Below are 23,663 nucleotides of genomic sequence, written 5' to 3' on the forward strand. Positions count from 1 at the left end.
CTGACCAAACTAGTCTGGACCACATCTGGCCAATCTAGCCTGTATTAAATCTGACCTATTTAGTCTGGAACAGATCTGACCTATCTAGTCTGGACCAGATTTGACCAATCTAGTCTGGATTAAATCTGACCTATCTAGTCTGGACCAGATCTGACCAATCTAGTCTGCACCAGATCTGACTAATTTAGTCTGGACTAGATTCATGATATTTTTATCATAGATTTAGATTGTTCAGATTTAGTGTAGTCTAAGATTGGTCTAATATAGTAAAACTAAATCTGTCAATCTAGTCTGGATTAAATTTATAATATGTTCATCATAGATTTAGATTGTTAAATTTAGTCTAGTCTTGGATTGGTCAAATCTAGTCAAAACTCGCTCTGTCAATCTAGTCCAAACTAGACCTGACCAATATAGTCTGGACTACATCCATGATATGTTTATCATAAATTTGCATTGGTCAGATCTGGTCTAGACTAGATTGATCAGATGTAGTCTTAGCTAGATCTGACCAAACTAGTCTGGACCACATCTGGCCAATCTAGCCTGTATTAAATCTGACCTATTTAGTCTGGAACAGATCTGACCAATCTAGTCTGGACCAGATCTGACCAATCTAGTCTGGATTAAATTTGACCTATCTAGTCTGGACCAGATCTGACCAATCTAGTCTGCACCAGATCTGACTAATTTAGTCTGGACTAGATTCATGATATTTTTATCATAGATTTAGATTGTTCAGATTTAGTGTAGTCTAAGATTGGTCTAATATAGTAAAACTAAATCTGTCAATCTAGTCTGGATTAAATTTATAATATTGTCATCATAGTCTTAGATTGTTAAATTTAGTCTAGTCTTGGATTGGTCAAATCTAGTCAAAACTCGCTCTGTCAATCTAGTCCAAACTAGACCTGACCAATATAGTCTGGACTAGATCTATGATATGTGTATCATACATTTGCATTGGTCAGATCTGGTCTGGACTAGATTGATCAGATGTAGTCTTAGCTAGATCTGACCAAACTAGTCTGGACCAGATCTGGCCAATCCAGCCTGTATTAAATCTGACCTATATAGTCTGGAACAGATCTGACCAATCTAGTCTGGACCAGATCTGACCAATCTAGCTGGGACCAGATCCGACCAATTTAATCGGGACTAGATTTACTATATTTTCATCATTGACTTAGACTGTTCAGATTTAGTCTAGTCTTATATTGATCAGATCTTGTAAAACCAGAGCTGGCAATCTAGTCTGGACTAGATCTATGATATTTTCATCATAGATTTACATTGGTCAGGTCTGGTCCAGACTAGATAGATCAGATGTAGTCTTGGCTAGACCTAGGTCTATGAGCCCAAAGTGACGACGTAGGAACATCTTCCAAGACTGGAACAGACAGTCTATTGAAGGTCCTGAGAACACAAATAGAGCCCAACTTTAAAAACTAATAACCTTTAGAGTTCAACCAAATGTTCTGGAAAAATGTTCCTTAAATGTCAAAAAGTCTAAATTGGTATCTATTCACAATACAAGAATATGAAATGTTCTAAAGCCCCGCCCCCTTCCAATAAAGATACATAGTCTGGATTCTAAAATGTTCAAAGTTTTCATCTTTTCTTGTTTTATTTTCCAGGAGAACCAATCGCAATGAAACCATGATTTTCCTTTTTGAGACGTTCTCACGGTCACCTTACAGCCGGGTGACAGAAGGCCCAGTCGGGACTCATTCACGGCCTCACAGACAGTCGTCAATGAAGGAATTGTTGCAAAATGCAACTTTCCCTCACTCGGGTGACCGTCTCCCGGTCTGGATTTCCCCCCAAATGAACGCGGAGTAGTTCTCAGACAGCCTCAACCTTCTTGTGTCATTTCCAAGAACTGCAAAGGTACCTCTCATTCGGAACTGTCCGAGTCCAACATTACACACCAGACTTCCATCTGAAACTGTATCTGCAAAGCGCGTACGGCCGGAATACCTCAGAAAGTGCGACGGTTCCTTACAAAGAATGTATCTTCTGAGACCAAACGCCCTCTGTTTGTCTGAAATGGATTATGGTATTAAGATGGCAGATTTCCCTTTCAACAGAAAGGTACGGTTTGCGTTCCTTGAGTTCTTGCCTCCAGCTAATTCTGTCGTTATTTCCAAAGCGCTATCGCGGTGAAAATCATAGGCCATGATTTCCGTCTCTTAGTTTGAGGGCTCAGCTGTACGTCTCACCAGGAGCGCTGAGCGGAATTCCAAAATAGGTTCGGGGGTTGAGAGAGAGAAACAGGAGAGAGAAGAAAAAAAAAAGGGCCTGGGGCCATTTCATTCCACCCTGCTGCTGTTTTATCATTAATGGAAGCCAAGGATTATAGATCTCCAAGTCGTCTTCTACCTCACTTGGTTCTCTGGCAAAGACAAATATTTGCTTTGTGTGTGCAAAATGTAAAAGCTTTACCATTTGATCGCGACGATACCACACGACTGACTGGGGTTTTGTCACAAATGTTTATGGAAGACACGCCTTGTCTCGGTCTATAACTCAAACATCTGCACCCCTTTGACTGGAGGGCGAGTGGCAAGATGTGACAGAGTGTTATTTTTACTCCTTTATTTATATCTGTGTGTTGTCATTAGTCGCCGCATAGATCCAAAACCGGCGGAGGAGCAAAGAGAAGGTGTGACAAGTGGATTTGAATGTATGAAGTCCTCCGACCCGGGAACAGCAACAACTGTAAACAACGTTTTGAAAAGCAGCCGAATTATTTGATCAGAGATTGTTTCTTTTCCCCCGACAGTCTGTTTGGGATTAGAGTCCTGTTTGATGGTACGAGAACCGTCTTTATTTGAAGGGACAATGCACAGAGACGTGAAGCTAAAGACCGATACACTATATTGCCAATTGTGTTTGGCCACCCGTCCAAAGGATGAGAACCAGGACCAGGTGTCCTAATCACTTGACCCGACCACAGGTGTATAAAGTCAAGCACTTAGGCATGGAGACTGTTTCTACAAACATTTCAATCAATCAATCAATCAATGTTTACTTATAGAGCCCTAAATCACGAGTGTCTCAAAGGGCTGCACAAGCCACAACGACATCCTGGGCTCAGATCCCACATCAGGGCAACAACAAACTTAACCCAATGGGATGACAATGAGGAACCTTGGAGGGGACCGCAGGGCGACCGGGGCAATGGACGTCGAGTTGATCTAGCATAATATTGCGAGAGTCCAGTCCATAGTCGATCTAACATAATAGTGAGAGTCCAGTCCATAGTGGGGCCAGCAGGAGATAACCTTGAGCGGGGACAGGTCAGAAGCGCAGAAACGACCCCAAATGATGCACGGATGAGTGGTCCACCCTGGGTTCTGACTTTGGACTGCTAGCGCTTCATCTGTGGTCACCGAATCTGTGCCCCCCCCCCCCTCAGAAAAGAAACCGCAGATCAACCGGGCGACCGGTGCAATGGACGTCGAGTGGATCTAGCATAATAGTGTGAGAGTCCAGTCCATAGTGGATCTAGCATAATATTGTGAGAGTCCAGTCCATAGTGGATCTAACATAATAGTGTGAGAGTCCAGTCCATAGTCGATCTAACATAATAGTAAGAGTCCAGTCCATAGTGGGGCCAGCAGGAGATCATCTTGAGCGGGGACAGGTCAGCAGCGCAGAAACGACCCCAAATGATGGACCTGGGTCCACCCTAGGTCCTGACTTTGGACAGCTAGCGCGTCATCAGTGATCACAGAATCTGTCCCCACCCCCCTCAGAAAAGAAACCGCAGATCAACCGGGTGACCGGTGCAATGGACGTCGAGTGGATCTAGCATAATAGTGTGGGAGTCCAGTCCATAGTGGATCTAGCATAATATTGTGAGAGTCCAGTCCATAGTGGATCTAACATAATAGTGTGAGAGTCCAGTCCATAGTCGATCTAACATAATAGTGAGAGTCCAGTCCATAGTGGGGCCAGCAGGAGATCATCTTGAGCGGGGACAGGTCAGCAGCGCAGAAACGACCCCAAATGATGCACGGATGAGTGGTCCACCCTGGGTCCTGACTTTGGACAGCTAGCGCGTCATCTGTGATCACAGAATCTGTGCCCCCCCCCCCCCTCAGAAAAGAAACCGCAGATCAACCGGGCGACCGGTGCAATGGACGTCGAGTGGATCTAGCATAATAGTGTGAGAGTCCAGTCCATAGTGGATCTAGCATAATATTGTGAGAGTCCAGTCCATAGTGGATCTAACATAATAGTGTGAGAGTCCAGTCCATAGTGGATCTAACATAATATTGTGAGAGTCCAGTCCATAGTGGATCTAGCATAATATTGTGAGAGTCCATTCCATAGTGGATCTAACAAAATAGTGTGAGAGTCCAGTCCATAGTCGATCTAACATAATAGTGAGAGTCCAGTCCATAGTGGGACCAGCAGGAGATCATCTTGAGCGGGGACAGGTCAGCAGCGCAGAAACGACCCCAAATGATGCACGGATGAGTGGTCCACCCTGGGTCCTGACTTTGGACAGCTAGCGCCACATCTGTGGTCACTGAATCTGTGTCCCCCCCACCCCTTCAGAAAAGAAACCACAGATCAACCGGGCGACCAGTGCAATGGACGTCGAGTGGATCTAGCATGATAGTGTGAGAGTCCAGTCCATAGTGGAACTAACATAATAGTGTGAGAGTCCAGTCCATAGTCGATCTAACATAATAGTAAGAGTCCAGTCCATAGTGGGGCCAGCAGGAGATCATCTTGAGCAGGGACAGGTCAGCAGCGCAGAAACGACCCCAAATGATGCACGGATGAGTGGTCCACCCTGGGTCCTGACTTTGGACAGCAAGCGCTTCATCTGTGGTCACCGAATCTGTGCCACCCTTCAGAAAATAAACCGCAGATCAATCGGGCGACCGGTGCAATGGACGTCGAGTGGATCTAGCATGATAGTGTGAGAGTCCAGTCCATAGTTGATCTAACATAATAGTGTGAGAGTCCAGTCCATAGTCGATCTAACATAATAGTGAGAGTCCAGTCCATAGTGGGACCAGCAGGAGATCATCTTGAGCGGGGACAGGTCAGCAGCGCAGAAACGACCCCAAATGATGCACGGATGAGTGGTCCACCCTGGGTCCTGACTTTGGACAGCAAGCGCTTCATCTGTGGTCACCGAATCTGTGCCCCCCCCCCCTCAGAAAGGAAACCGCAGATCAACCGGGCGACCGGTGCAATGGACGTCGAGTGGATCTAGCATAATAGTGTGAGAGTCCAGTCCATAGTGGAACTAACATAATAGTGTGAGAGTCCAGTCCATAGTGGATCTAACATAATAGTGTGAGAGTCCAGTCCATAGTCGATCTAACATAATAGTGAGAGTCCAGTCCATAGTGGAACTAACATAATAGTGTGAGAGTCCAGTCCATAGTCGATCTAACATAATAGTGAGAGTCCAGTCCATAGTGGGGCCAGCAGGAGATCATCTTGAGCGGGGACAGGTCAGCAGCGCAGAAACGACCCCAAATGATGCACGGATGAGTGGTCCACCCTGGGTCCTGACTTTGGACAGCTAGCGCTTCATCTGTGGTCACTGAATCTGTGCCCCACCTCAGAAAAGAAACCGCAGATCAACCGGGCGACCGGTGCAATGGACGTCGAGTGGATCTAGCATGATAGTGTGAGAGTCCAGTCCATAGTGGATCTAGCATAATATTGTGAGAGTCCAGTCCATAGTGGATCTAACATAATAGTGTGAGAGTCCAGTCCATAGTCGATCTAACATAATAGTGGGAGTCCAGTCCATAGTGGGGCCAGCAGGAGATCATCTTGAGCGGGGACAGGTCAGCAGCACAGAAACGACCCCAAATGATGCACGGATGAGTGGTCCACCCTGGGTCCTGACTTTGGACAGTTAGCGCGTCATCTGTGATCACAGAATCTGTGCCCCCCCCCCCCTCAGAAAAGAAACCGCAGATCAACCGGGCGACCGGTGCAATGGACGTCGAGTGGATCTAGCATAATAGTGTGAGAGTCTAGTCCATAGTGGATCTAGCATAATATTGTGAGAGTTCAGTCCATAGTGGATCTAACATAATAGTGTGAGAGTCCAGTCCATAGTCGATCTAACATAATAGTGGGAGTCCAGTCCATAGTGGGGCCAGCAGGAGATCATCTTGAGCGGGGACAGGTCAGCAGCGCAGAAACGACCCCAAATGATGCACGGATTAGTGGTCCACCCTAGGTCCTGACTTTGGACAGCTAGCGCATCATCTGTGATCACAGAATCTGTGGCCCCCCCTCAGAAAAGAAACCGCAGATCAACCGGGCGACCGGTGCAATGGACGTCGAGTGGATCGAGCATAATAGTGTGAGAGTCCAGTCCATAGTGGATCTAACATAATATTGTGAGAGTCCAGTCCATAGTGGATCTAACACAATAGTGTGAGAGTCCAGTCCATAGTGGATCTAGCACAATATTGTGAGAGTCCAGTCCATAGTGGATCTAGCATAATATTGTGAGAGTCCAGTCCATAGTGGATCTAACATAATAGTGTGAGAGTCCAGTCCATAGTGGATCTAGCATAATATTGTGAGAGTCCAGTCCATAGTGGATCTAACATAATATTGTGAGAGTCCAGTCCATAGTGGATCTAGCATAATATTGTGAGAGTCCAGTCCATAGTGGATCTAACATAATAGTGTGAGAGTCCAGTCCATAGTGGATCTAGCATAATATTGTGAGAGTCCAGTCCATAGTGGATCTAACATAATATTGTGAGAGTCCAGTCCATAGTGGATCTAACATAATAGTGTGAGAGTCCAGTCCATAGTGAATCTAACATAATAGTGTGAGAGTCCAGTCCATAGTGGATCTAACATAATATTGTGAGAGTCCAGTCCATAGTGGATCTAACATAATAGTGTGAGAGTCCAGTCCATAGTGGATCTAACATAATATTGTGAGAGTCCAGTCCATAGTCGATCTAACATAATAGTAAGAGTCCAGTCCATAGTGGGGCCAGCAGGAGATCATCTTGAGCGGGGACAGGTCAGCATCGCAGAAACGACCCCAAATGATGCACGGATGAGTGGTCCACCCTGGGTCCTGACTTTGGACAGCAAGCGCTTCATCTGTGGTCACCGAATCTGTGCCCCCCCCCCCTCAGAAAAGAAACCGCAGATCAACCGGGCGACCGGTGCAATGGACGTCGAGTGGATCTAGCATAATAGTGTGAGAGTCCAGTCCATAGTGGATCTAACATAATAGTGTGAGAGTCCAGTCCATAGTGGATCTAACATAATATTGTGAGAGTCCAGTCCATAGTGGATCTAACATAATAGTGTGAGAGTCCAGTCCATAGTCGATCTAACATAATAGTAAGAGTCCAGTCCATAGTGGGGCCAGCAGGAGATAATCTTGAGCGGGGACAGGTCAGAAGCGCAGAAACGACCCCAAATGATGCACGGATGAGTGGTCCACCCTGGGTCCTGACTTTGGACAGCTAGCGCATCATCTGTGGTCACTGAATCTGTGCCCCCCCCGCCCCCTCAGAAAAGAAACCACAGATCAACCGGGCGACCGGTGCAATGGACGTCGAGTGGATCTAGCATGATAGTGTGAGAGTCCAGTCCATAGTGGAACTAACATAATAGTGTGAGAGTCCAGTCCATAGTCGATCTAACATAATAGTAAGAGTCCAGTCCATAATGGGGCCAGCAGGAGATCATCTTGAGCGGGGACAGGTCAGCAGCGCAGAAACGACCCCAAATGATGCACGGATGAGTGGTCCACCCTGGGTCCTGACTTTGGACAGCTAGTGCTTCATCTGTGGTCACCGAATCTGTGTGTCCCCCCCCCCCAGAAAAGAAATCACAGATCAACCGGGCGACCGGTGCAATGGACGTCGAGTGGATCTAGCATAATAGTGTGAGAGTCCAGTCCATAGTGGATCTAACATAATATTGTGAGAGTCCAGTCCATAGTGGATCTAACATAATATTGTGAGAGTCCAGTCCATAGTGGATCTAACATAATAGTGAGAGTCCAGTCCATAGTGGGGCCAGCAGGAGATCATCTTGAGCGGGGACAGGTCAGCAGCGCAGAAACGACCCCAAATGATGCACGGATGAGTGGTCCACCCTGGGTCCTGACTTTGGACAGCTAGCGCTTCATCTGTGGTCACTGAATCTGTGCCCCACCTCAGAAAAGAAACCGCAGATCAACCGGGCGACCGGTGCAATGGACGTCGAGTGGATCTAGCATAATATTGCAAGAGTCCAGTCCATAGTGAATCTAACATAACAGTGAGAGTCCAGTCCATAGTGGATCTAACATAATAGTGGGAGTCCAGTCCATAGTGGGGCCAGCAGGAGATCATCTTGAGCGGGGACAGGTCAGCAGCGCAAAAACGACTCCAAATGATGCACGGATTAGTGGTCCACCCTAGGTCCTGACTTTGGACAGCTAGCGCGTCATCTGTGATCACAGAATCTGTCCCCACCCCCCTCAGAAAAGAAACCGCAGATCAACCGGGCGACCGGTGCAATGGACGTCGAGTGGATCTAGCATAATAGTGTGGGAGTCCAGTCCATAGTGGATCTAGCATAATATTGTGAGAGTCCAGTCCATAGTGGATCTAACATAATAGTGTGAGAGTCCAGTCCATAGTCGATCTAACATAATAGTGAGAGTCCAGTCCATAGTGGGGCCAGCAGGAGATCATCTTGAGCGGGGACAGGTCAGCAGCGCAGAAACGACCCCAAATGATGCACGGATTAGTGGTCCACCCTGGGTCCCGACTTTGGACAGCTAGCGCTTCATCTGTGGTCACTGAATCTGTGCCCCACCTCAGAAAAGAAACCGCAGATCAACCGGGAGACCGGTGCAATGGACGTCGAGTGGATCTAGCATGATAATGTGAGAGTCCAGTCCATAGTGGATCTAACATAATATTGTGAGAGTCCAGTTCATAGTGGATCTAACATAATAGTGTGAGAGTCCAGTCCATAGTCGATCTAACATAATAGTGGGAGTCCAGTCCATAGTGGGGCCAGCAGGAGATCATCTTGAGCGGGGACAGGTCAGCAGCGCAGAAACGACCCCAAATGATGCACGGATGAGTGGTCCACCCTGGGTCCTGACTTTGGACAGCTAGCGCATCATCTGTGGTCACTGAATCTGTGCCCCCCCCGCCCCCTCAGAAAAGAAACCACAGATCAACCGGGCGACCGGTGCAATGGACGTCGAGTGGATCTAGCATGATAGTGTGAGAGTCCAGTCCATAGTGGAACTAACATAATAGTGTGAGACTCCAGTCCATAGTCGATCTAACATAATAGTAAGAGTCCAGTCCATAGTGGGGCCAGCAGGAGATCATCTTGAGCGGGGACAGGTCAGCAGCGCAGAAACGACCCCAAATGATGCACGGATGAGTGGTCCACCCTGGGTCCTGACTTTGGACAGCTAGCGCGTCATCTGTGATCACAGAATCTGTGCCCCCCCCCCCCTCAGAAAAGAAACCGCAGATCAACCGGGCGACCGGTGCAATGGACGTCGAGTGGATCTAGCATAATAGTGTGAGAGTCCAGTCCATAGTGGATCTAGCATAATATTGTGAGAGTCCAGTCCATAGTGGAACTAACATAATAGTGTGAGAGTCCAGTCCATAGTCGATCTAACATAATAGTGAGAGTCCAGTCCATAGTGGGGCCAGCAGGAGATCATCTTGAGCGGGGACAGGTCAGCAGCGCAGAAACGACCCCAAATGATGCACGGATGAGTGGTCCACCCTGGGTCCTGACTTTGGACAGCTAGTGCTTCATCTGTGGTCACCGAATCTGTGCCCCCCTTCAGAAAATAAACCGCAGATCAATCGGGCGACCGGTGCAATGGACGTCGAGTGGATCTAGTATAATAGTGAGAGTCCAGTCCATAATGGATCTAACATAATATTGTGAGAGTCCAGTCCATAGTGGATCTAGCATAATATTGTGAGAGTCCAGTCCATAGTCGATCTAACATAATAGTGAGAGTCCAGTCCATAGTGGATCTAGCATAATATTGTGAGAGTCCAGTCCATAGTGGATCTAACATAATAGTGTGAGAGTCCAGTCCATAGTCGATCTAACATAATAGTAAGAGTCCAGTCCATAGTGGGGCCAGCAGGAGATCATCTTGAGCGGGGACAGGTCAGCAGCGCATAAACGACCCCAAATGATGCACGGATGAGTGGTCCACCCTGGATCCTGACTTTGGACAGCTAGCGCGTCATCTGTGATCACAGAATCTGTGCCCCCCCCCCTCAGAAAAGAAACCGCAGATCAACCGGGCGACCGGTGCAATGGACGTCGAGTGGATCTAGCATAATAGTGTGAGAGTCCAGTCCATAGCGGATCTAACATAATATTGTGAGAGTCCAGTCCATAGTGGATCTAACATAATAGTGTGAGAGTCCAGTCCATAGTCGATCTAACATAATAGTAAGAGCCCAGTCCATAGTGGGGCCAGCAGGAGATCATCTTGAGCGGGGACAGATCAGCAGCGCAGAAACGACCCCAAATGATGCACGGATGAGTGGTCCACCCTGGGTCCCGACTTTGGACAGCTAGCGCTTCATCTGTGGTCACTGAATCTGTGCCCCACCTCAGAAAAGAAACCGCAGATCAACCGGGCGACCGGTGCAATGGACGTCGAGTGGATCTAGCATAATAGTGTGAGAGTCCAGTCCATAGTGGATCTAACATAATATTGTGAGAGTCCAGTCCATAGCGGATCTAACATAATATTGTGAGAGTCCAGTCCATAGCGGATCTAAAATAATATTGTGAGAGCCCAGTCCATAGTGGATCTAACATAATAGTGAGAGTCCAGTCCATAGTGGGGCCAGCAGGAGATCATCTTGAGCGGGGACAGGTCAGCAGCGCAGAAACGACCCCAAATGATGCACGGATTAGTGGTCCACCCTAGGTCCTGACTTTGGACAGCTAGCGCATCATCTGTGATCACAGAATCTGTGGGCCCCCCTCAGAAAAGAAACCGCAGATCAACCGGGCGACCGGTGCAATGGACGTCGAGTGGATCGAGCATAATAGTGTGAGAGTCCAGTCCATAGTGGATCTAACATAATATTGTGAGAGTCCAGTCCATAGTGGATCTAACACAATAGTGTGAGAGTCCAGTCCATAGTGGATCTAGCATAATATTGTGAGAGTCCAGTCCTTAGTGGATCTAGCATAATATTGTGAGAGTCCATTCCATAGTGGATCTAACAAAATAGTGTGAGAGTCCAGTCCATAGTCGATCTAACATAATAGTGAGAGTCCAGTCCATAGTGGGGCCAGCAGGAGATCATCTTGAGCGGGGACAGGTCAGCAGCGCAGAAACGACCCCAAATGATGCACGGATGAGTGGTCCACCCTGGGTCCTGACTTTGGACAGCTAGCGCAACATCTATGGTCACTGAATCTGTGCCCCCCCGCCCCCTCAGAAAAGAAACCACAGATCAACCGGGCGACTGGTGCAATGGACGTCGAGTGGATCTAGCATGATAGTGTGAGAGTCCAGTCCATAGTGGATCTAACATAATATTGTGAGAGTCCAGTCCATAGTGGATCTAACATAATATTGTGAGAGTCCAGTCCATAGTGGATCTAACATAATATTGTGAGAGTCCAGTCCATAGTGGATCTAACATAATAGTGTGAGAGTCCAGTCCATAGTGGATCTAATATAATATTGTGAGAGTCCAGTCCGTAGTCGATCTAACATAATAGTGAGAGTCCAGTCCATAGTGGGGCCAGCAGGAGATCATCTTGAGCGGGGACAGGTCAGCAGCGCAGAGACGTCCCCAACTGATGCACATATGAGTGGTCCACCCTGGGTCCCGACTTTGGACAGCTAGCGCCTCATCTGTGATCACGGAATATGTGCCCTCCCTCAGAAAAGAAACCGCAGATCAACCTGGCGACCGGTGCAATGGACGTCGAGTGGATCTAACATAATATTGTGAGAGTCCAGTCCATAGTGGATCTAACATATTATTGTGAGAGTCCAGTCCATAGTGGATCTAGCATAATATTGTGAGAGTCCAGTCCATAGTGGATCTAACATAATATTGTGAGAGTCCAGTCCATAGTGGATCTAACATAATAGTAAGAGTCCAGTCCATAGTGGGGCCAGCAGGAGATCATCTTGAGCGGGGACAGGTCAGCAGCGCAGAGACGTCCCCAACTGATGCACATATGAGTGGTCCACCCTGGGTCCCGACTTTGGACAGCTAGCGCGTCAACTGTGGTCACCGAATCTGTGAATCTTTTTTGTAATCTGCGAAAGAATGGGCCGCGCTCAGTGAAGAGTTTGGGAACAACAGCAACTCAGCCGCCAAGTGGTAGGCCACGTAAACTGACAGAGAGGTCAGCATAGTGCAAAGGCTTTCTGCACAGTCACTTGCTACGTCATGTGACCTTCCATTCAGCCCACGTACAGTACGCAGAGAGCTTCATGGCCGATCAGCTCAATCTAAGCCATACATCACCAAGTCCAATGCAAAGCGTGGGATGCAGTGGTGTAAAGGACATCACCACCGGACTCTAGAGCAGTGGAGACGCCTTCTCTGGACTGATGAATCACACTTTTCCATCTGGCAACCTGATGGACCGGTCTGGGTTTGGAGGTTGCCGGGAAAACGCTACATTTCGGACTGCATTGCACCGAGTGTGAAATTTGGTGGAGGAGGAATTATGGTGTGGGGTTGGAAGGAAGTGAAAGGAACTTTGAATGCTCCAGGATACCAAAACATTTTGGACAAGTCCATGGGATGGCACTTCAAGTTCATATGTGAGTAAATACTTTTGGCAATATAGTGTATGTCTTGCACCAGATTATAGCTAATATCCATCTGCAGTCCCCCGTTACCTAAGTTCTTAAGTTGGATCATTTCAACCTTCCAGAGTCTGCAAGTGGGCTCTGGTGCGCTTCAGTTCTCGAGACCGATGCAGAAATGCCGGGAGTCTCACTTCCTCTACGGCACTCTTTAAAAGTCTTCTTTACGAGCTTTTTGTCCATTCCAAATAAATTCAACCCAAAGCAACATTATTTCACCAATCAGACGGCCTTTTTTGCTCTGAGAGATTCGAGTCCCTACTTTGCCCCGAACCACTTCATTTGTGTGACCACACCCAGGACTGGGTTTGGGTCAGAAAACCAGTCCTGACTTGTTCATCTGCCGGGTTTGCACCAGGCCTGTGAACTAGGGTTGTCCCGGTACCGGTACCAAAATGTATTTCCGTACTTTTCTAAATAAAGGGGACCACAAAAAATGTCATTATTGGTTTTATTGGAACAAAAAAATGTTAGAGTACATGAAACATGTTTATTATTGTCATTTAGTCCTTAAATAAAATAGTGAACATACTAGACAACTTGTCCTTTAGTAGTAAGTAAACAAACAAAGACTCCTAATTAGTCGTATGCAGTAACATATTGTGTCATTTATACACCTATTATTTTCTACACATTATTAAGGACAAACTGTAAAAATGGATTATTAATCCACTTGTTCGTTTCCTGTTAAAATCTGCTTATTTTCTGTTTTAACATGTTCTATCTACACTAAAATGTAATAATCACTTATTCGTCTCTTATTTGATACTTTCCATTGGTTTTGGATGATACCACACATCTAGGTATCGATCCGATACCAAGTAGTTACAGGATCATGCAATAAAATATAATACCTAATAAACCAATACTAATATGGTTAAAAAATACTGATGTAAAGGGTAGGTGTCGCGCTGTTTTCTGTTTTAACATGTTCTATCTACACTTCTGTTCAAATGTAATAATCACTTATTCTTCTCTTCTTAGTTTTGCATGATGCCACACATTTAGGTATCGATCCGATACCAAGTCGTTACAGGATCATACAATAAAATATAATACCTAATAAACCAATAATAATATGGTTAAAAAAATACTGATGTAAAGGGTAGGTGTCACACTTATTTCTGTTTTAACATGTTCTATCTACACTTCTGTTCAAATGTAATAATCACTTATTCTTCTCTTCTTAGTTTTGGATGATGCCACACATTTAGGTATCGATCCGATACCAAGTAGTTACAGGATCATACAATAAAATATAATACCTAATAAACCAATAATAATATGGTTAAAAAAATACTGATATAAAGGGTAGGTGTCGCGCTGTTTTCTGTTTTAACATGTTCTATCTACACTTCTGTTCAAATGTAATAATCACTTATTCTTCTCTTCTTAGTTTTGGATGATGCCACACATTTAGGTATCGATGCGATACCAAGTAGTTACAGGATCATACAATAAAATATAATACCTAATAAACCAATCATAATATGGTTAAAAAAATACTGATGTAAAGGGTAGGTGTCACACTGTTTTCTGTGTTAACATGTTCTATCTACAATTCTGTTAAAACGTAATAATCGCTTATTCGTCTCTTATTTGATACTTGCCATTAGTTTTGGATGATACCACACATTTAGGTATCGATCCGATACCAAGGAGTTACAGGATCATACAATAAAATATAATACCTAATAAACCAATAATAATATGGTTAAAAAATACTGATGTAAAGGGTAGGTGTCACACTGTTTTCTGTGTTAACATGTTCTATCTACACTTCTGTTCAAATGTAATAATCACTTATTCGTCTCTTATTTGATACTTGACATTAGTTTTGGATGATGCAACACATTTAGGTATCGATCCAATACCAAGTAGTTACAGGATCATACAATAAAATATAATACCTAATAAACCAATAATAATATGGTTAAAAAATACTGATGTAAAGGGTAGGTGTCACACTGTTTTCTGTGTTAACATGTTCTATCTACACTTCTGTTCAAATGTAATAATCACTTATTCTTCTCTTCTTAGTTTTGGATGATGCCACACATTTAGGTATCGATCCGATACCAAGTAGTTACAGGATCATACAATAAAATATAATACCTAATAAACCAATAATAATATGGTTAAAAAATACTGATGTAAAGGGTAGGTGTCACACTGTTTTCTGTGTTAACATGTTCTATCTACACTTCTGTTCAAATGTAATAATCACTTATTCGTCTCTTATTTGATACTTTCCATTAGTTTTGGATGATACTACACATCTAGGTATCGATCCGATACCAAGTAGTTACAGGATCATGCAGTAAAATATAATACCTAATAAACCAATAATAATATGGTTAAAAAATACTGATATAAAGGGTAGGTGTCGCGCTGTTTTCTGTTTTAACATGTTCTATCTACACTTCTGTTCAAATGTAATAATCACTTATTCTTCTCTTCTTAGTTTTGGATGATACCACACATTTAGCTATCGATCCGATACCAAGTAGTTACAGGATCATACAATAAAATATAATACCTAATAAACCAATAATAATATGGTTAAAAAATACTGATGTAAAGGATAGGTGTCACGCTGTTTTCTGTGTTAACATGTTCTATCTACACTTCTGTTCAAATGTAATAATCACTTATTCTTCTCTTCTTAGTTTTGGATGATACCACACATTTAGGTATCGATCCGATACCAAGTAGTTACAGGATCATACAGTAGAATATAATACCTAATAAACCAATAATAATATGGTTAAAAAATACTGATATAAAGGGTAGGTGTCACACTGTTTTCTGTGTTAACATGTTCTATCTACAATTCTGTTAAAATGTAATAAACACTTATTCGTCTCTTATTTGATACTTGCCATTAGTTTTGGATGATACCACACATCTAGGTATCGATCCGATACCAAGTAGTTACAGGATCATGCAATAAAATATAATACCTAATAAACCAATAATAATATGGTTAAAAAATACTGATATAAAGGGTAGGTGTCGCGCTGTTTTCTGTGTTAACATGTTCTATCTACAATTCTGTTCAAATGTAATAATCACTTATTCTTCTCTTCTTAGTTTTGGATGATGCCACACATTTAGGTATCGATCCGATACCAAGGAGTTACAGGATCATACAATAAAATATAATACCTAATAAGCCAATAATAATATGGTTAAAAAATACTGATGTAAAGGGTAGGTGTCACGCTGTTTTTTGTGTTAACATGTTCTATCTACACTTCTGTTCAAATGTAATAATCACTTATTCTTCTCTTCTTAGTTTTGGATGATGCCACACATTTAGGTATCGATGCGATACCAAGTAGTTACAGGATCATACAGTAAAATATAATACCTAATAAACCAATAATAATATGGTTAAAAAATACTGATATAAAGGGTAGGTGTCGCGCTGTTTTCTGTTTTAACATGTTCTATCTACACTTCTGTTCAATTGTAATAATCACTTATTCTTCTCTTCTTAGTTTTGGATGATGCCACACATTTAGGTATCGATGCGATACCAAGTAGTTACAGGATCATACAATAAAATATAATACCTAATAAACCAATAATAATATGGTTAAAAAATACTGATGTAAAGGGTAGGTGTCACGCTGTTTTCTGTGTTAACATGTTCTATCTACACTTCTGTTCAAATGTAATAATCACTTATTCTTCTCTTCTTAGTTTTGGATGATGCCACACATTTAGGTATCGATCCGATACCAAGTAGTTACAGGATCATACAATAAAATATAATACCTAATAAACCAATAATAATATGGTTAAAAATACTGATGTAAAGGGTAGGTGTCACACTGTTTTTTGTGTTAACATGTTCTATCTACACTTCTGTTAAAATGTAATAATCACTTATTCGTCTCTTATTTGATACTTGCCATTAGTTTTGGATGATACCACACATTTAGGTATCGATCCAATACCAAGTAGTTACAAAATCATGCAATAAAATATAATACCTAATAAACCAATAATAATATGGTTAAAAAAATACTGATGTAAAGGGTAGGTGTCGCACTGTTTTCTGTTTTAACATGTTCTATCTACAATTCTGTTAAAATGTAATAATCACTTATTCTTCTCTTCTTAGTTTTGGATGATACCACACATTTAGGTATCGATCCGATACCAAGTAGTTACAGGATCATACAGTAAAATATAATACCTAATAAACCAATAATAATATGGTTAAAAAATACTGATATAAAGGGTAGGTGTCGCGCTGTTTTCTGTTTTAACATGTTCTATCTACACTTCTGTTCAAATGTAATAATCACTTATTCGTCTCTTATTTGATACTTGACATTAGTTTTGGATGATGCAACACATTTAGGTATCGATCCGATACCAAGGAGTTACAGGATCATACAATAAAATATAATACCTAATAAACCAATAATGATATGGTTAAAAAATACTGATGTAAAGGGTAGGTGTCACACTGTTTTTTGTGTTAACATGTTCTATCTACACTTCTGTTCAAATGTAATAATCACTTATTCTTCTCTTCTTAGTTTTGGATGATGCCACACATTTAGGTATCGATCCAATACCAAGTCGTTACAGGATCATACAATAAAATATAATACCTAATAAACCAATAATAATATGGTTAAAAAAATACTGATGTAAAGGGTAGGTGTCACACTGTTTTCTGTGTTAACATGTTCTATCTACAATTCTGTTCAAATGTAATAATCACTTATTCGTCTCTTATTTGATACTTGACATTAGTTTTGGATGATGCAACACATTTAGGTATCGATCCAATACCAAGTAGTTACAGGATCATACAATAAAATATAATACCTAATAAACCAATAATAATATGGTTAAAAAAATACTGATGTAAAGGGTAGGTGTCACGCTGTTTTCTGTGTTAACATGTTCTATCTACACTTCTGTTCAAATGTAATAATCACTTATTCTTCTTTTCTTAGTTTTGGATGATACCACACATTTAGGTATCGATCCGATACCAAGTAGTTACAGGATCATACAGTAAAATATAATACCTAATAAACCAATAATAATATGGTTAAAAAATACTGATATAAAGGGTAGGTGTCGCGCTGTTTTCTGTGTTAACATGTTCTATCTACACTTCTGTTCAAATGTAATAATCACTTATTCGTCTCTTATTTGATACTTGACATTAGTTTTGGATGATGCAACACATTTAGGTATCGATCCAATACCAAGGAGTTACAGGATCATACAATAAAATATAATACCTAATAAACCAATAATGATATGGTTAAAAAATACTGATGTAAAGGGTAGGTGTCACACTGTTTTTTGTGTTAACATGTTCTATCTACACTTCTGTTCAAATGTAATAATCACTTATTCTTCTCTTCTTAGTTTTGGATGATGCCACACATTTAGGTATCGATCCGATACCAAGTAGTTACAGGATCATGCAATAAAATATAATACCTAATAAGCCAATAATAATATGGTTGAAAAAAAACTGATATAAAGGGTAGGTGTCACGCTGTTTTCTGTGTTAACATGTTCTATCTACACTTCTGTTCAAATGTAATAATCACTTATTCTTCTCTTCTTAGTTTTGGATGATGCCACACATTTAGGTATCGATCCGATACCAAGTAGTTACAGGATCATACAATAAAATATAATACCTAATAAACCAATAATAATATGGTTAAAAAATACTGATATAAAGGGTAGGTGTCGCACTGTTTTCTGTGTTAACATGTTCTATCTACAATTCTGTTCAAATGTAATAATCACTTATTCGTCTCTTATTTGATACTTTACATTAGTTTTGGATGATACCACATATTTAGGTATCGATGCGATACCAAGTAGTTACAGGATCATACAATAAAATATAATACCTAATAAACCAATAATAATATGGTTAAAAAATACTGATATAAAGGGTAGGTGTCGCACTGTTTTCTGTGTTAACATGTTCTATCTACACTTCTGTTCAAATGTAATAATCACTTATTCTTCTCTTCTTAGTTTTGGATGATACCACACATTTAGGTATCGATCCGATACCAAGTCGTTACAGGATCATACAATAAAATATAATACCTAATAAACCAATAATAATATGGTTAAAAAATACTGATATAAAGGGTAGGTGTCGCGCTGTTTTCTGTTTTAATATGTTCTATCTACACTTCTGTTCAAATGTAATAATCACTTATTCGTCTCTTATTTGATACTTGACATTAGTTTTGGATGATGCAACACATTTAGGTATCGATGCGATACCAAGTAGTTACAGGATCATACAATAAAATATAATACCTAATAAACCAATCATAATATGGTTAAAAAAATACTGATGTAAAGGGTAGGTGTCACACTGTTTTCTGTGTTAACATGTTCTATCTACACTTCTGTTCAAATGTAATAATCACTTATTCTTCTCTTCTTAGTTTTGGATGATGCCACACATTTAGGTATCGATCCGATACCAAGTAGTTACAGGATCATACAATAAAATATAATACCTAATAAACCAATAATAATATGGTTAAAAAAATACTGATATAAAGGGTAGGTGTCACGCTGTTTTCTGTGTTATCATGTTCTATCTACAATTCTGTTAAAATGTAATAATCACTTATTCGTCTCTTATTTGATACTTGACATTAGTTTTGGATGATGCAACACATTTAGGTATCGATCCGATACCAAGGAGTTACAGGATCATACAATAAAATATAATACCTAATAAACCAATAATAATATGGTTAAAAAATACTGATGTAAAGGGTAGGTGTCACGCTGTTTTCTGTGTTAACATGTTCTATCTACACTTCTGTTCAAATGTAATAATCACTTATTCTTCTCTTCTTAGTTTTGGATGATGCCACACATTTAGGTATCGATGCGATACCAAGTAGTTACAGGATCATACAATAAAATATAATACCTAATAAACCAATAATAATATGGTTAAAAAATACTGATGTAAAGGGTAGGTGTCGCGCTGTTTTCTGTGTTAACATGTTCTATCTACAATTCTGTTAAAATGTAATAATCACTTATTCGTCTCTTATTTGATACTTGACATTAGTTTTGGATGATGCAACACATTTAGGTATCGATCCGATACCAAGGAGTTACAGGATCATACAATAAAATATAATACCTAATAAACCAATAATAATATGGTTAAAAAATACTGATGTAAAGGGTAGGTGTCACGCTGTTTTCTGTGTTAACATGTTCTATCTACACTTCTGTTCAAATGTAATAATCACTTATTTGTCTCTTATTTGATACTTGACATTAGTTTTGGATGATGCAACACATTTAGGTATCGATCCAATACCAAGTAGTTACAGGATCATACAATAAAATATAATACCTAATAAACCAATAATAATATGGTTAAAAAAATACTGATGTAAAGGGTAGGTGTCACACTGTTTTCTGTGTTAACATGTTCTATCTACACTTCTGTTAAAATGTAATAATCACTTATTCTTCTCTTCTTTGATACTTGACATTAGTTTTGGATGATACCACACATTTAGGTATCGATCCGATACCAAGTAGTTACAGGATCATGCAATAAAATATAATACCTAATAAACCAATAATAATATGGTTAAAAAATACTGATGTAAAGGGTAGGTGTCACACTGTTTTCTGTTTTAACATGTTCTATCTACAATTCTGTTAAAATGTAATAATCACTTATTCGTCTCTTATTTGATACTTGACATTAGTTTTGGATGATGCAACACATTTAGGTATCGATCCAATACCAAGTAGTTACAGGATCATACAATAAAATATAATACCTAATAAACCAATAATAATATGGTTAAAAAATACTGATATAAAGGGTAGGTGTCGCGCTGTTTTCTGTGTTAACATGTTCTATCTACACTTCTGTTCAAATGTAATAATCACTTATTTGTCTCTTATTTGATACTTGACATTAGTTTTGGATGATACCACACATCTAGGTATCGATGCGATACCAAGTAGTTACAGGATCATACAGTAAAATATAATACCTAATAAACCAATAATAATATGGTTAAAAAAATACTGATGTAAAGGGTAGGTGTCACGCTGTTTTCTGTGTTAACATGTTCTATCTACACTTCTGTTCAAATGTAATAATCACTTATTCGTCTCTTATTTGATACTTGACATTAGTTTTGGATGATACCACACATTTAGGTATCTATCCGATACCAAGTAGTTACAGGATCATACAATAAAATATAATACCTAATAAACCAATAATAATATGGTTTAAAAATACTGATGTAAAGGGTAGGTGTTGCACTGTTTTCTGTTTTAACATGTTCTATCTACACTTCTGTTCAAATGTAATAATCACTTATTCGTCTCTTATTTGATACTTGACATTAGTTTTGGATGATACCACACATTTAGGTATCGATCCGATACCAAGGAGTTACAGGATCATACAATAAAATATAATACCTAATAAACCAATAATAATATGGTTAAAAAATACTGATGTAAAGGGTAGGTGTCACGCTGTTTTCTGTGTTAACATGTTCTATCTACACTTCTGTTCAAATGTAATAATCACTTATTCGTCTCTTATTTGATACTTGACATTAGTTTTGGATGATGCAACACATTTAGGTATCGATCCGATACCAAGTAGTTACAGGATCATACAATAAAATATAATACCTAATAAACCAATAATAATATGGTTAAAAATACTGATGTAAAGGGTAGGTGTCACACTGTTTTCTGTGTTAACATGTTCTATCTACACTTCTGTTCAAATGTAATAATCACTTATTCGTCTCTTCTTAGTTTTGGATGATGCCACACATTTAGGTATCGATCTGATACCAAGTAGTTACAGGATCATACAGTAAAATATAATACCTAATAAACCAATAATAATATGGTTAAAAAAAATACTGATGTAAAGGGTAGGTGTCACGCTGTTTTCTGTGTTAACATGTTCTATCTACACTTCTGTTCAAATGTAATAATCACTTATTCTTCTCTTCTTAGTTTTGGATGATACCACACATTTAGGTATCGATCCGATACCAAGTAGTTACAGGATCATACAATAAAATATAATACCTAATAAACCAATAATAATATGGTTAAAAAATACTGATGTAAAGGGTAGGTGTCACACTGTTTTCTGTGTTAACATGTTCTATCTACACTTCTGTTCAAATGTAATAATCACTTATTCGTCTCTTATTTGATACTTGACATTAGTTTTGGATGATGCAACACATTTAGGTATCGATACGATACCAAGGAGTTACAGGATCATACAATAAAATATAATACCTAATAAACCAATAATAATATGGTTAAAAAATACTGATATAAAGGGTAGGTGTCACACTGTTTTCTGTGTTAACATGTTCTATCTACACTTCTGTTCAAATGTAATAATCACTTATTTGTCTCTTATTTGATACTTGACATTAGTTTTGGATGATACCACACATTTAGGTATCGATCCAATACCAAGTAGTTACAGGATCATACAGTAAAATATAATACCTAATAAACCAATAATAATATGGTTAAAAAAATACTGATGTAAAGGGTAGGTGTCGCACTGTTTTCTGTTTTAACATGTTCTATCTACACTTCTGTTCAAATGTAATAATCACTTATTCTTCTCTTCTTAGTTTTGGATGATGCCACACATTTAGGTATCGATCCGATACCAAGTAGTTACAGGATCATACAGTAAAATATAATACCTAATAAACCAATAATAATATGGTTAAAAAATACTGATATAAAGGGTAGGTGTCGCGCTGTTTTCTGTTTTAACATGTTCTATCTACACTTCTGTTCAAATGTAATAATCACTTATTCTTCTCTTCTTAGTTTTGGATGATACCACACATTTAGGTATCGATCCGATACCAAGTAGTTACAGGATCATACAATAAAATATAATACCTAATAAACCAATAATAATATGGTTAAAAAATACTGATGTAAAGGGTAGGTGTCGCACTGTTTTCTGTGTTAACATGTTCTATCTACACTTCTGTTCAAATGTAATAATCACTTATTCGTCTCTTATTTGATACTTGACATTAGTTTTGGATGATGCAACACATTTAGGTATCGATCCAATACCAAGTAGTTACAGGATCATACAGTAAAATATAATACCTAATAAACCAATAATAATATGGTTAAAAAATACTGATGTAAAGGGTAGGTGTCACACTGTTTTTTGTGTTAACATGTTCTATCTACACTTCTGTTCAAATGTAATAATCACTTATTCGTCTCTTATTTGATACTTGACATTAGTTTTGGATGATACCACACATTTAGGTATCGATCCGATACCAAGTAGTTACAGGATCATACAATAAAATATAATACCTAATAAACCAATAATAATATGGTTAAAAAATACTGATGTAAAGGGTAGGTGTCGCACTGTTTTCTCTGTTAACATGTTCTATCTACACTTCTGTTAAAATGTAATAATCACTTATTCTTCTCTTCTTAGTTTTGGATGATGCCACACATTTAGGTATCGATCCAATACCAAGTAGTTACAGGATCATACAATAAAATATAATACCTAATAAACCAATAATAATATGGTTAAAAAAATACTGATGTAAAGGGTAGGTGTCACACTGTTTTCTGTGTTAACATGTTCTATCTACAATTCTGTTAAAATGTAATAATCACTTATTTGTCTCTTATTTGATACATGACATTAGTTTTGGATGATGCAACACATTTAGGTATCGATCCA

Source organism: Nerophis lumbriciformis, linkage group LG13 (genome assembly GCF_033978685.3).
Source record: "Nerophis lumbriciformis linkage group LG13, RoL_Nlum_v2.1, whole genome shotgun sequence".
Taxonomy (NCBI): Eukaryota; Metazoa; Chordata; class Actinopteri; order Syngnathiformes; family Syngnathidae; genus Nerophis; species Nerophis lumbriciformis.